The sequence below is a fragment of the Microtus pennsylvanicus genome, chromosome 14 (genome assembly GCF_037038515.1).
Source record: "Microtus pennsylvanicus isolate mMicPen1 chromosome 14, mMicPen1.hap1, whole genome shotgun sequence".
NCBI lineage: Eukaryota > Metazoa > Chordata > Mammalia > Rodentia > Cricetidae > Microtus > Microtus pennsylvanicus.
Genome location: NC_134592.1, coordinates 54,102,390 through 54,114,429, shown reverse-complemented (window position 1 = coordinate 54,114,429; position 12,040 = coordinate 54,102,390). Strand labels below are relative to the sequence as shown.

At 38.1% G+C, this 12,040-nt stretch overlaps 1 long non-coding RNA gene across 1 annotated transcript; it reads right to left on the bottom strand.

Annotated features, from left to right (window-relative positions):
- Window positions 1–1,713: 1,713 nt before the first annotated feature.
- LOC142835113 (uncharacterized) lies at window positions 1,714–11,498 on the bottom strand. The gene is made up of 3 exons (XR_012907748.1): window positions 11,390–11,498; window positions 2,662–2,776; window positions 1,714–1,976 (listed from the first exon to the last, which is right to left on the bottom strand). It is a non-coding gene; the product is annotated as an uncharacterized LOC142835113 (long non-coding RNA).
- Between the last annotated feature and the right edge of the window lie 542 nt (window positions 11,499–12,040).

The following is a 12,040-nucleotide window of genomic DNA, read 5'->3' as shown; positions in this document are numbered from 1 at the left end:
GGGGTTTTTAAACAAATACATGAAATGGTTGAAAGATTTATATTGCCCATGCTTAGCTAAATATGTCATCTCCAGAAAAGATGTGATTTATTTTGGCACTGTTCTAAAACTCAAATATTTTAAACATTTGTTGAGTTGGAGCTTGCACATTTGAACTAGTAGCATACGTTCCAAACTAGCATCTCAAGTTACCAAACGTTCTGTAATCCTTTTACTGAAATAGCCCTTACTGAAAAGCTTTTCTCTTTCACTGTGTTCTTTAGCATGAGTTTAAATTTATAAAGGTTGGGTTGTTTTTAATGTAAATCTTCATAAATAGAGTTTGACAATGATAAATGTGTATTTTTAAGAATCATTAAAATGATTTTTACTAATGAGAATCCTTTGCAAAAGCCATAATACACTCGCTCTTGATTCTGTTGTTTTCTAATATGCCACCAGTTTCATTATCCAGTTATTAACAAGGAATATTTTAGTGCACCAACTCAAGTATGTAAAACTTGTATTTACTTTTTATTCACATAAAGTCTCATATCTCAAATCCTACATGTTTCAATACAGTTCCTACATGTTGATCTTAATCAAATTTATAAGTGTACAATCCTGAAGACATTGTACTAGATGTACGTTATGAAATATATTGCAGTGAAGATCAAGTTGCTATCAAACTATTTATTATTTCCTTAATAAATATAAAAATTGACATGAACAAACATGTCATGTACAAGTCTCTCAAAAGCATTTGGATCTAAGCCGGGCAGTGGTGGCTCACGCCTTAATCCCAGCACTCGAAAAGCAGAGGCAGGTGGATCTCTCTGAGTTCAAGGCCAGCCTGGTCTACAAGAGCTAGTTCCAGGACAGGCTCCAAAGCTACAGAGAAATCCTGTTGCTAAAAATCAAAAAACAACAACAAAAAACTAAACAAAACTATTTGGATCTGAACTAATGTTCATCCCTGCTCAGAGAGTCTCTCTACAGCTGGTGCATTGATTGGGCCACCATGGTACCTGAGATCCCACGGCAAGCCTTTTCCACCAGGCGGTGATGCCCAATAACTCTTCTGTGGGCCAACAGTTATGCTCTTGAATTGCTCTCATCAAGTGTCTTGTTTGATTCTTTGGCAAAATCTGGTCAGTATATATGAACTTTAATGCATTTTTTTCTTAAAAACTTATTTTTTCTAGATGACCCCAGCTAAGACTTCTAGCAATAGTGGACACATAGCCTGAAGTCACTAGGAAATAATAATGGGTTTTGAGAGACGGCTCTGTAGGTAATGTGTAAACATGAGGACTTGAGTTCAGAAGTCTATCCCAGAGTGCATCTGGAGTGACGTGGACACAGGAAGATACTTCACTGCTCGCTGTCCAGTCACACAGTCTAATCAAAACAGTGAGCTATAGGTTCTGTGAAAGACCTTGACTCAAAACTAGTTTTTAAAGGTAGAGAAATGAACGATTCAGACAGTTTAATGTAAGCTGCTGGCCTTCCCACATGCCTCCGAGCATGAGTACACATGCAAGTGCATATGCATATACAAACAAGACATGGGGGTAGGAGGGGAAAGAAGATGTCAAACAAACAAACAAGCAAATTCCGGTGAGGGTATCCATTGCTGACGGATGATGGGAATGTAAAGTAGTCCAGCCATTGTGGATGTCGGTATGGGGATTTCTCCAAATGTGTCTTCCATATGACCCAGCTATACTACTCTACTTCTGGTCATTTACCCAAGGACTCCAAGTCAACATTTTGCAGACACTTGCACGTCGGTGTTTATTGCAGCACTATTCATAATGACTGAGCGATGAAACCAACACTGGATAAGGAATAGATAAGGGAAATGGGGCATATATACCCAGTGGGATCTTTAAGCCGTAAAGAAGAATGAAGCTAAGCCGTTTGACAGGCCCTGGCTGCAGCTGGAGATGACGATGACGAGGGTGCAGAGAATATTCTCAACGTGCAGTGCATACCTGTACAAAAACATGAAGCAGTACATTAACTAACTAAAAGGATTCTCTGGACATAATGACTCAGGCCTGTAAATCTCAGCATTCAAGAAGCTGAGGCAGGAGAATTCAAGTTCAAAGACAGCTCACTCTTTTCATACCCTGTCTCAGGAAAAGTTGGTAATAACAATTAATAATAATGTAGAAATAGTGCTTCTGCTGTGCTGAAGTGTTGACTCATGATAAAACAGCAATAAAGAGATTGTGTAATTTACCTTGTGTCATAAACTTAGGCCACACACACATCCCAGGGTTGGGGTGGACAGTAGGAGTCTGGAATAAAGATTCTATAAAGTAGTATAGTCTAAACTGTGATATTATTACCTTTAAAAAGTAAGGTTGTCTCACCAAGGCCTTGTTGCTACATTTACTTCTCATGCATATGCAATGGTAATATTGTATCCATTATTTCTACCTGGACCATTCTTTTTCTTTTATCTATGGGTATAGCAAAATTTCATTAGGAGTCATTTTATTGCTATGTTCCTCTAGAAGAATGACAGCGTTTGGTTTTCTGCTATGCCCGTGGCCTATCCAGTCTCAGGTCCTTGACCACCTGAGCAGTGTCATGCATGGGGACCAATTATTTTTAAGATGATTTGCCTTGAAAATCAAGAACAGAAGTGTTTCGTGTTGGCCTCATACTTACTGCCCCCGGGGCACTTTGCTTAGATCCACTCCCAGTTGTTGCCACTTTTTGTCCTGCCACCAACTTCAGTGCCGTCCTCTCGGCTTCCCTGTGTCCACAATGTTTCCTTTGCCGCCTGCTGTCCACAAAGACACAAACCACTAAAACAGTTTTAGGATGAAGAGGCATGCTTCGTCCTCCCCGTACATCTCAGTCTTGGAAATGTCTCCAGATTCTCTCATTCTCTAGTTTAAAAATGTCTTTTATTTCCCTAATTCTGTCTTCTGCTACAAAGCCATCTGTGGTACCCTTAACTTCAGATTGTATACTTTCCCAATCTATAGGCCTATTGGTTTTCCCCCTTTGCCTATCTTTTTTTTTAATTTAATAGTTGTAGTGATTTTAAAATCCAAGTGGGGGCCAGAATAAAGGCTCAGTGGGTAGGGGAATTTGTCACCAAGCATATGTGTGTGTGAATACAAATATATAAATGTAATTAATAAATATAAATCCAAATGTACAAACTCAAATATCTGAATTACCTATAAGTCTGTTTCTATTGCCTGTTTTTTTTTCTTGGCATACCTATTAATTTTTGATTCAGTGTCAGACATCCTGAATCTCCAGACGACTTGGCCTTCCTCTAGAGAGGGCTTATCCTTTCCTGAGCAGACTGAGCAGAAACCAATCATCCGAAACCAGGCAAGCATGGCACTAGTTTGGGATTGGGTTGCAGTCTGAATAAAGTTCTCTCATTTTGGTTTTCCTCTTTCTTGTCGTGCACTCGGGCTTTGTGTTATGAAAGCCATATCTTTATCTTGGTTGAGACTCCTTTAGCTAATCCCATTTTAGCTCCGTAAATCTCCCACTTAGGAATTCTGATAAATATAGCTTTATTTGGGTTTCTATGAAGAGTGTGGGCAACCAACTTAAGGTCTAGAACATTCCAAAGGTCCTACTGGCTTTACTGTGCTTTGTAGCGCGTATCCACCAAGCTACACAGAACTGCCGCTGAACTCCAGGGACAGTGGCCACAGGTCATCAGTTTGTCGGGCAGTCGTTTACTCCTCCACAAAATCTTAGTCCCTCTAGTTGACTCTGCCTCAGCTCTTCTCTGATACTCCAAAGCAAATACTCTTTAGTTTAACCAGCTTTTCAAGTTGCTCTTGGCAAGGAGTATGAATCTACCACAGACTATTCTGATTGGAGGCAGAAATCCAATGAGTCTATAATTTGTGTTATTATAATTTTCATTTCTGGAGGTTACATTCTGTTAATTCCAAAGTCCACTTGGTAATTTTTAGAGTTTACCTCATTTTTTATCCTTTTTGTCCTCCTATGTTTTAAAGCGTGTATTCAATACTTGTTTTCCCATCATTTGAATATTCAAACACTCAGCTCTGGTTTTGTTATGACTCCTGCCTACAGTTACTTCTCCTGTGGACTGCAGTGTTTGGTGACTCTTTAATGTGAGCTTGAACTTGTACGAGTCTCTGTGTTTTGTGTCAAGACCTGAGTAACTGCAGGTTCCTGCCTGGATACTTGGAGACATGTATAAGGCTGGAATTACTTATTAAGCTTGATTTGAAATTTATTGGATCATTTAGATGATACTAATTTTTTTGAAAAGCCACATGGAGAATAATTTATGATTATAAAATTTGTAGGGCAAATATTCTTTTGTTTCCATTCGTAGCTTGGATTCTAGATTTTTCTCATTGGGTAGGTCCCAGGATCTGTCTCCTGGGCCCTGATACCAAAAACTCAACTTTACCCTATTAACAACTACTCCTTGGGCTTCACTTACCACTCAGGGTTCATGTTTCTTCTTAGAATGATGGCTTTAAATGCTCTTTAAGATTACGTTATTGGTGGATTTGAAAAGATAGTTTTTGTTTTCTGTCCAATATTTTTAGTTTACTGTAGGAGGAACTAAGTAAATCATAATGGAGAGCAATAGTCTGGCTCAAATGTGTGTGTGTGTGTGTGTGTGTGTGTGTGAGAGAGAGAGAGAGAGAGAGAGAGAGAGAGAGAGAGAGAGAGAGAGAGAGAGAGAGAGTCAGAGACAGAGAGGGAGGAGAGTTGTGCTGCTAATACCCTGATTTTAGTATCATTGGAATACATGAGCAAAATGAGCAATAATTACTGACCTTCCAAGAACAATAACTGTAGCTCTGGCTCCACCAATAATTGCAAACAGTTTTTCATTAAAAAAGAGAGAGTGATTGAATAGTCCAAATTAGCCCTGGCAAGAAAAATAACAGCTGCCTAAAATGAAATGTTTGTGTTATGAGCCATGTGCCACTTTGGTTTATCTGTAGCCAAAAGCTTCGAAATCCTTATTCAATTAGCCATGTTGCTGGGGAGGGCCGGTTGCCCTGAACAAGAGCAGCCTGGGGATGGGCTAGAAGTATCCGTGACATGCAAGTTCAGACCTTGCAGCTCTGTTTTTGTTTGAACTTTCTTCTCTGGTGTAGCTAGGGATCCGGCGTGGAATTTAAACACTTGTGTGGTAACTCTGTGCCTTCAGCCATTGTGTTGTTAAGCTCCAGCTAACGAACTTTAACACCGGCTCTAGTCAGGCAAGACTTAGATACCAGCAGCCATCAACAGTTCTGGTTTTACAGCTAAAACTATACGGGTTATCTGTCTTTATGGCATCTAGATGTTCTTGCCTGCCCAGTCCAGCCACCCCATAAAAAGCTTCAAAATCCATATGAAAATAGATTTACCAAGATATAGCTTTAAAAAAAAATACCTAAGGAAGTGAGTTTTATTCCAAAACTTCGGCTACTCTAGTAGAAGCTTCAAAGCCTGTTTTAAAAGTTAGAGACTCGGATAAAATGCAGAAACCAAAATTACATAAGATTTGAAAGGTGAGACCCAAGAGGGCCACAGGCATGTCTCATGTGGCACTTTCCTTCCCCGCCAGTGTTTTCAGTTGCTTAGGGATCCTCTTGACCGTGTCACAAAGAATGTCGCAGATCCATGTGGAGTCTGCACACACAGGAGTGCTAAGAACAAACTCTGTGCTGAAATCTCTGGGGCTTTATTTTACTTACGAACCTATTTTGAATCTAAAAATCTGAATGACTGAAAAAGGAAAGACAGTTTCTGCTGTAATTCATAACTGAGTTCTAAAGACAGGGCTGAGAAATCCAAATATGCCTGGAGAATTTCAATAATAGTTTGGCCTCAAACACATCAGTGCTTCTGCTTTGAAGAATTGTACTTTAGCTAAGTGTGTGCTAATTACTAATCATTGCTTAGGGCCATATTACATCATAGTTTTGTCACTTTGCAAAAAATAAGATGGCTTTGCATCTTAAATGTGGTCATCTCATGAAGAATAATCATGAAGGACAGGAATATATAATCTTGTTTGCCAATAGAGCTGTCTGGGAAAGCCTTAAGGTCAGAAGTTGCCTTTCATTTAAAGCTCCAAGAATAATCATTTTATTCTGGCTCTTATAGAAACTGCACAAACATATATTATAGGCTGAAAGTTTAAATATCACAAATATTATTGTCTAAATTTTAAGTTGTTTGGGTCTGTTATATAGTGTTTTCTTGCATGTCAGATGTCCAGGTCATCTATAGAATGATTCTGTTGTATTTATTTTTGTGTGGATGGCAAGAAAATTAATAAAAGTTAGAGCCTGTGTTCCAAGCCCATACTTCCAGTGAGTTCCTGTCCTGTGCTTTTATTAGTTAATTCATTTACCATTTTTTACCTGTACTCAATTAAATCCACCTTCATTTGTTTAAATCTGATTCATTCTTCAAGAACACTTATTTACCACCTCCTAAAAGAAGCATTCCCTATCCCACCCCAAAACCAAGTCACTCTACTCTGTGAGCCTGGTGGCACTGTCTGCAGCTCTCTATTAAGGAGGTTATTAAGTTTTCTCTCTCTTCGGTATTTCATGTGCTATCTCCCCTTAGAAGGCAAGCTTCTGGGGGTCAGAGCTTCACCCTTGTTCATTTCTTAGTCAGGTAAATACTTGATGGAAAATTGTTCTTCTTCGACAGCAAAGCCTAAATTTTTAAATTGTTTTAGTTTTTGAAACATTTGCATGCTATGTTTCTAAAAACCACATTAAAAGATTAAAATTAAATACCGTTGTCTACATTTATGTTAAAATAGATTTATCATGTCAGCTTGTCTGCCCGAAGCTTGTCATTTTTTGTGACTTCTTCAATTTCAAGGAAAAGATTACTGAAAGATTTTGTTGCTGCTAATGCTGCTATTGTTTAGGACTTTTGTTTTGTTGGTTTGTTTTAAGTCAGGGTTCCTTATGTAGTCGTTAAACTGTGGTCCCAGCAATCAGAGCTTGAATCTCCTCTGATGAAGTGAAGTCGTAGTTTCCTTTTGCTGACTCTAAAAGTTCTTACAAAGTTTCCACACTACTGAGCAGTCCCGTTACATCGTCACTACAGGAGAACAGTAGTTGGATCGCTTTCCAGAACCAAGTACATCCAAATTTAGACAATAGCTGGTGAATAAAATCCAACTAACAGTCAGTGTGGTGTCCTTAGCTGCTTTCCTGTGTTGCATCTGCTTTCAACTCCAAAGTCACTCAGTTCCCTAAAACAAAACTACCTAAGGTTTTTGAAAATGTGGATCGGGTTTGTATGCTTTCTTAGGCTTCTAGTTACGTATTGTTCTTTTCAACCCTGAGCTGCATTTGCTGATATTTAAGAGGAAACACACATTGCTCATGAATATTGCTCCACAAGCTATGACTCCAAAAATGTATATTTAGTTATTAATTTCATGCGTCTACTTAGCCACCACCAGTTGCCACCATAGAAATGTTGGAGATCCGCAGACGTAGGGTGTGTGCCTGTTCTGCAGAAGCAGGTCCGTTGTGTCAAAGGCTTTCTGAAATATTGAAGCATAGATGATTACTTTGTATGGCTTTGACATCAGCACACTGAAAGCCTTAAGTTGTTTTAAAAGTATTTTCTTCCCATAAATATGTCCTAACCGTATCTAACTAAATATACTTCTCAGTATAGTGTGTGCTCTGAAGTTGTTTGTACTGTGTACACTGCAAAGTTAGCCACCTTGATTGTGACTGCCTGCTGCCGAGTGATTCATTTCAGGGGTGCTCTGTTTGTAATTTTCTAGGAAATGTTGCTTCTTTACTCGAGGAAGAGAAACCAGAAATGCCGCATTGTTTACCATGTGAAAAATTAAAATGTTCTTAACAAAGAGTGTCCACATGCTGGTACGTGGCCAAGTGAATCATATTTGTCTTAAAGTAGTAAAAAGGTTAGGACACTGACTATATGCATTCTCAATTTGGAGTTCATCAGACAAGAAAGAGCTATTGATATAGCTTTTGTGTTAAACATTGAACATTCTCTTAGCCAATAATTTTCATCTTAGAATTAGCTCTTCGATTACAGATTCTCCTATCTCTTGGGAAACACGTATGTAAAACATATAGTCTTCTTTTACAATTTTCACATTTGGATAAAATAAGAACATACAAAAATTGGATTATGTGCAATCAGAAGACATTTTCAGAGCAAGGAAAAGGGCATCCATTCCTCCTGTCTACTTTGTCAGCCACACTGTCTTCCTGTCTCCCGCTAAGAGCTGAAACCTGTGTCATAGTGGTTAATGTGCTGACAGATTTTATCATAAGCCTTGCTGTTGTAAATTTTCTCCGAACCAGAATTCACCATGTTGCCTGCTCACAAATGATTTTTACTGTTTGTGATCCCGAAAAGAAATAAACCCAATATGCTATTATAATGATAGGAATGGACAGTTTAACCCCTGTTCAGTGCTACACATCATGGTTAGGGGGAATTCTCTTTCCCTGTGCTGAAGGTCGTTAAGCTATTCCTGGAAACATATGTAAAACTTTTTTGTGGCTAGGGAAAAGATACCAAAGAAAACATTGTGTGATTTACGCGTTCTCAGTAAATTTTGTAATCAAACTATTTCATTTTTTTTTTTAAATTCAGATGTAACACCTCAAAATGTGATTGACTTTAAAGATCTGGAGCAAACCCTGTGTACAGGTCGCTTCTCAGAGAACATGCTGGTGAGACTTCATGGTGCTTTTGAGCTGTCGTAACTATCGGAGCATCTTTAAAACATGATCCTTTCCATTGCTATTCCTGGGAGTCTACAGACCAACATTTTTCCCTCTCTAGGACATCTTCAGTGACCACAAGCATTAATATTTACGTATAAATGCATTTGTACACAGGCTCAACCACAGCACATTAGAGACGACAAAAGGAGTTTGTCACTCAGTTCTTCACCGCGGAATAAATCAAATCAACAAATATTTATTGAATGTCTACCGTGTGCACATAACCCTGGGCTGGGCAGCTTTTAAAAGCCACCCAACTTTTTAAATTGACAAATCAAAGCATTATCTTTGTCAAGCAGAAGCCACTTTCATGTCCTTCATGTGACAGTGTGTATGAAGGCGACAAAGAAGAGAAGGTTAATTCACAGTGTGAAAACAGGAGAAAGAATGCTCTAAAATACCAGCAATGGACTGCATCATGTACTATGTATGTATGTATATATGTATGCATGTGTTTGTATGTGCAAGACTATATCATGTATGCACGCATCTGTGCATATGCACATCTATCCACACAGAAAACAATGAGTGTATGAGAGAAATGGCTTGTGCTATGGTGACATAAGAATAGATACTAACATTTGAATGTATTAATATATATTCATAATAATATATAATAATAATATTTGAATCCAAAGCTTCGCTTTAAAAAATAGGCTTTACAGTTTGATTACTGTTAAGCCCTATGATGCCAACCATCAAACCAAAATTATTATTATTATTATATTATAGAATGGATATTCAACCTAGAGTCTGCTGTTCTGCAGACTAGTTCCCCTAAAGTTTATTATGGGACAATCCCATCAACAATAGATTTCTAATCATAGACTTGACTTGTACATGGTTACCATGGAAAGTTACCGAAGAAGTCTTAATAAGATTGCATCAATAGTAAGAAAAGCTGCCACAAAGCTGACATTAAAGATTGTTGTTGAGGAGAGAAACTAAATAGAAAGCACCAGTGAGAGGCAAATGTCGAGGCCTTCCCTTGCCTGTCCCAAACCCTGCATTTTATTTTGTTAATTCTCATAAAGAAAATAGTGTCTATGATTTGTGTCATGTAATTGGATATATTGTCTTAGAGATGTTAAGTGACGACTGACAGTAATTTCCACATTTGTCAAATGGTATTAATTCTGGACGTTTTAAATAGAAGGTGTGTATATGGGTTGGCTGTAGACAATATTACCATAGAGGTTTTGACGGGGGATATCTTGTGTCGACTTAAAAACTATTTATAGAAGGGACTTACTTGCAAGGAGACAGTTTTTGCCTTCTGCTGGTAGCCGTACACTAAGTTCTAATGACAATCAAAAACAGACTCTAAATAACCTTAATAATTACTAATTCCTCCATAATTAGATGGGGGAAATGTTGCTGCAGTTCTTACGTTTTTACATCTGCTTTATGAACTTTTTAATATTGAGATTACCTTGAAGTACATTTCTTCTCTTGTAACTGTTCTCTTCAAGTAGCCAAATAGCCTTCTTAAACACAGTAAGCACTTTTGTAGGTGACAACTTTGCACTCTTTTGGTATCTTTCATTTATATTCCTGATGTAGTGTAAGTAATGTCTTGGGATATATTTTAAATAAAGTTTCACATTGTGAAATCTAATGCCTATATTCATGAAGAAATATGTCTTTAGAGTTCTTTCTAATTTTCACTTCATTGTCTCCCCCCACCTCTGCCCCAAGTTCTTTAATACTGGGACCCTCTTACCTAGGACCTAGCCTGGATTCACCTGCCCCCTTGTGGTGTTTTTATCCAAAAAGTTAATTAATTTTTGAAACTTGATGTGATGAGCCGAGAACCTGCTTTCTTATTGTCTGGCACTCAGAGTTAGCAAAGTTCTCTTCGGTTAGTCGGTAGCTAACGTAACAAGACGAAGGTGGCCATTGAAGCTTTTTTTAACCGAGATCCCAAGAAGGGATTGGGCACCCTAAGGAATAAGTGCCATGGAATAACCTGAAGTAGATTAGTTGTCGCTAGAATCTTTGTTACTGATCTAAAGATTGAAAACTAAAGAGGTATTTCAGGAGTTTTTTTTTTTTAAAAAAAATGCAACCTAAAGCCGAGTTTATTCTATGTTGATATCTTCTCCTTTATTCATGAGTGAAGAAGACATCGTTCTATTTTATTTAAATTTCCTGTCTCCTGTCAAAGATGAACTTATAGCTTTAAAAAATAAGTTAAATACTACATAATATACAATCACATATGTTTGATGCAATATGTTATTTGACTTTTTTCTTCAGCTGCTGAAAGACTAATTTTGACCCCTTCAATTGAAGTTGTCAGATTTTATAGATGGAAAAAAAAGATGTGTGTGTTTAATGAGTGAATTTACCTTGTTACAAATACAGAGTCATTTTTTCTAAATGAAAGACTTAAGAATTATGCCTCTGGTTAATATAAAAATAATGTAATGAAAAGAAAAAGGAAAGAAAGGCACTATTTACATGTACAGACAATTTGTGAGAAGATAATAGATTAATAAGTTATTGTTAGCAGCAAAGCCCCCAAATAAAATTCTAAAGATTTCTATTTCTGCTAACAGTGGAATATTTCTAACAGAAAAGAATTTTCTTTTTTCTACACTATTCCATGTCCCCCTCAGGCCTCTACTCACACTGGACTGGATGGCACTAGAGAGGGACACTGGCTTCCTGTCATCTCGCCTGAGATCTGGAAGAAAGAGTATGAAGGCTTCTACACAGCCTCATGTGGGCCCCACTTCCAGTATCCACCACCGCTTTTCAGTTTCTCTTAAATTTATAACAGTTGACCTACTAACCGGTTCCCAGAAACAGGTTCAGATTTTGGCAGGCTTACCCAACCTCTTTGTCCTTCCAAAGTACATAAACGCTAAACTGTGCTCACGGTGAGAGAGAAGCTTTCCAACAAAGGCTAAAACCCAAGTGGCTTTCTGCTCCCCAGCAGCTTGTGGTCATCCTTCCCTAAGGAATAGTTTGTCAGTGCGCCCTTGGCACAATTTCTTCAGCCGGATTAAGCACAGGTGACTGAGAGTCTGCCTTATCTTCACAAGGCATTAGTCACTCTATAAAAGTTGAATTTATTATGAAATGCCTTGTTTGTGTTAGCATATATCGTCTCTGGGAAGGTGGAGACAAAGGCATGTCCTTTAAGGCTCCACATGGGGAAAACACATCCTCTGGAATTTAACCTTAATTTGAACCAAGATCTGTGAAAGAAAAGCACTTGGGTGTATTGTTCCCGTGCTCCACCCTTCTCTCCCCTTATCTAAATGCAGCTACTTTTG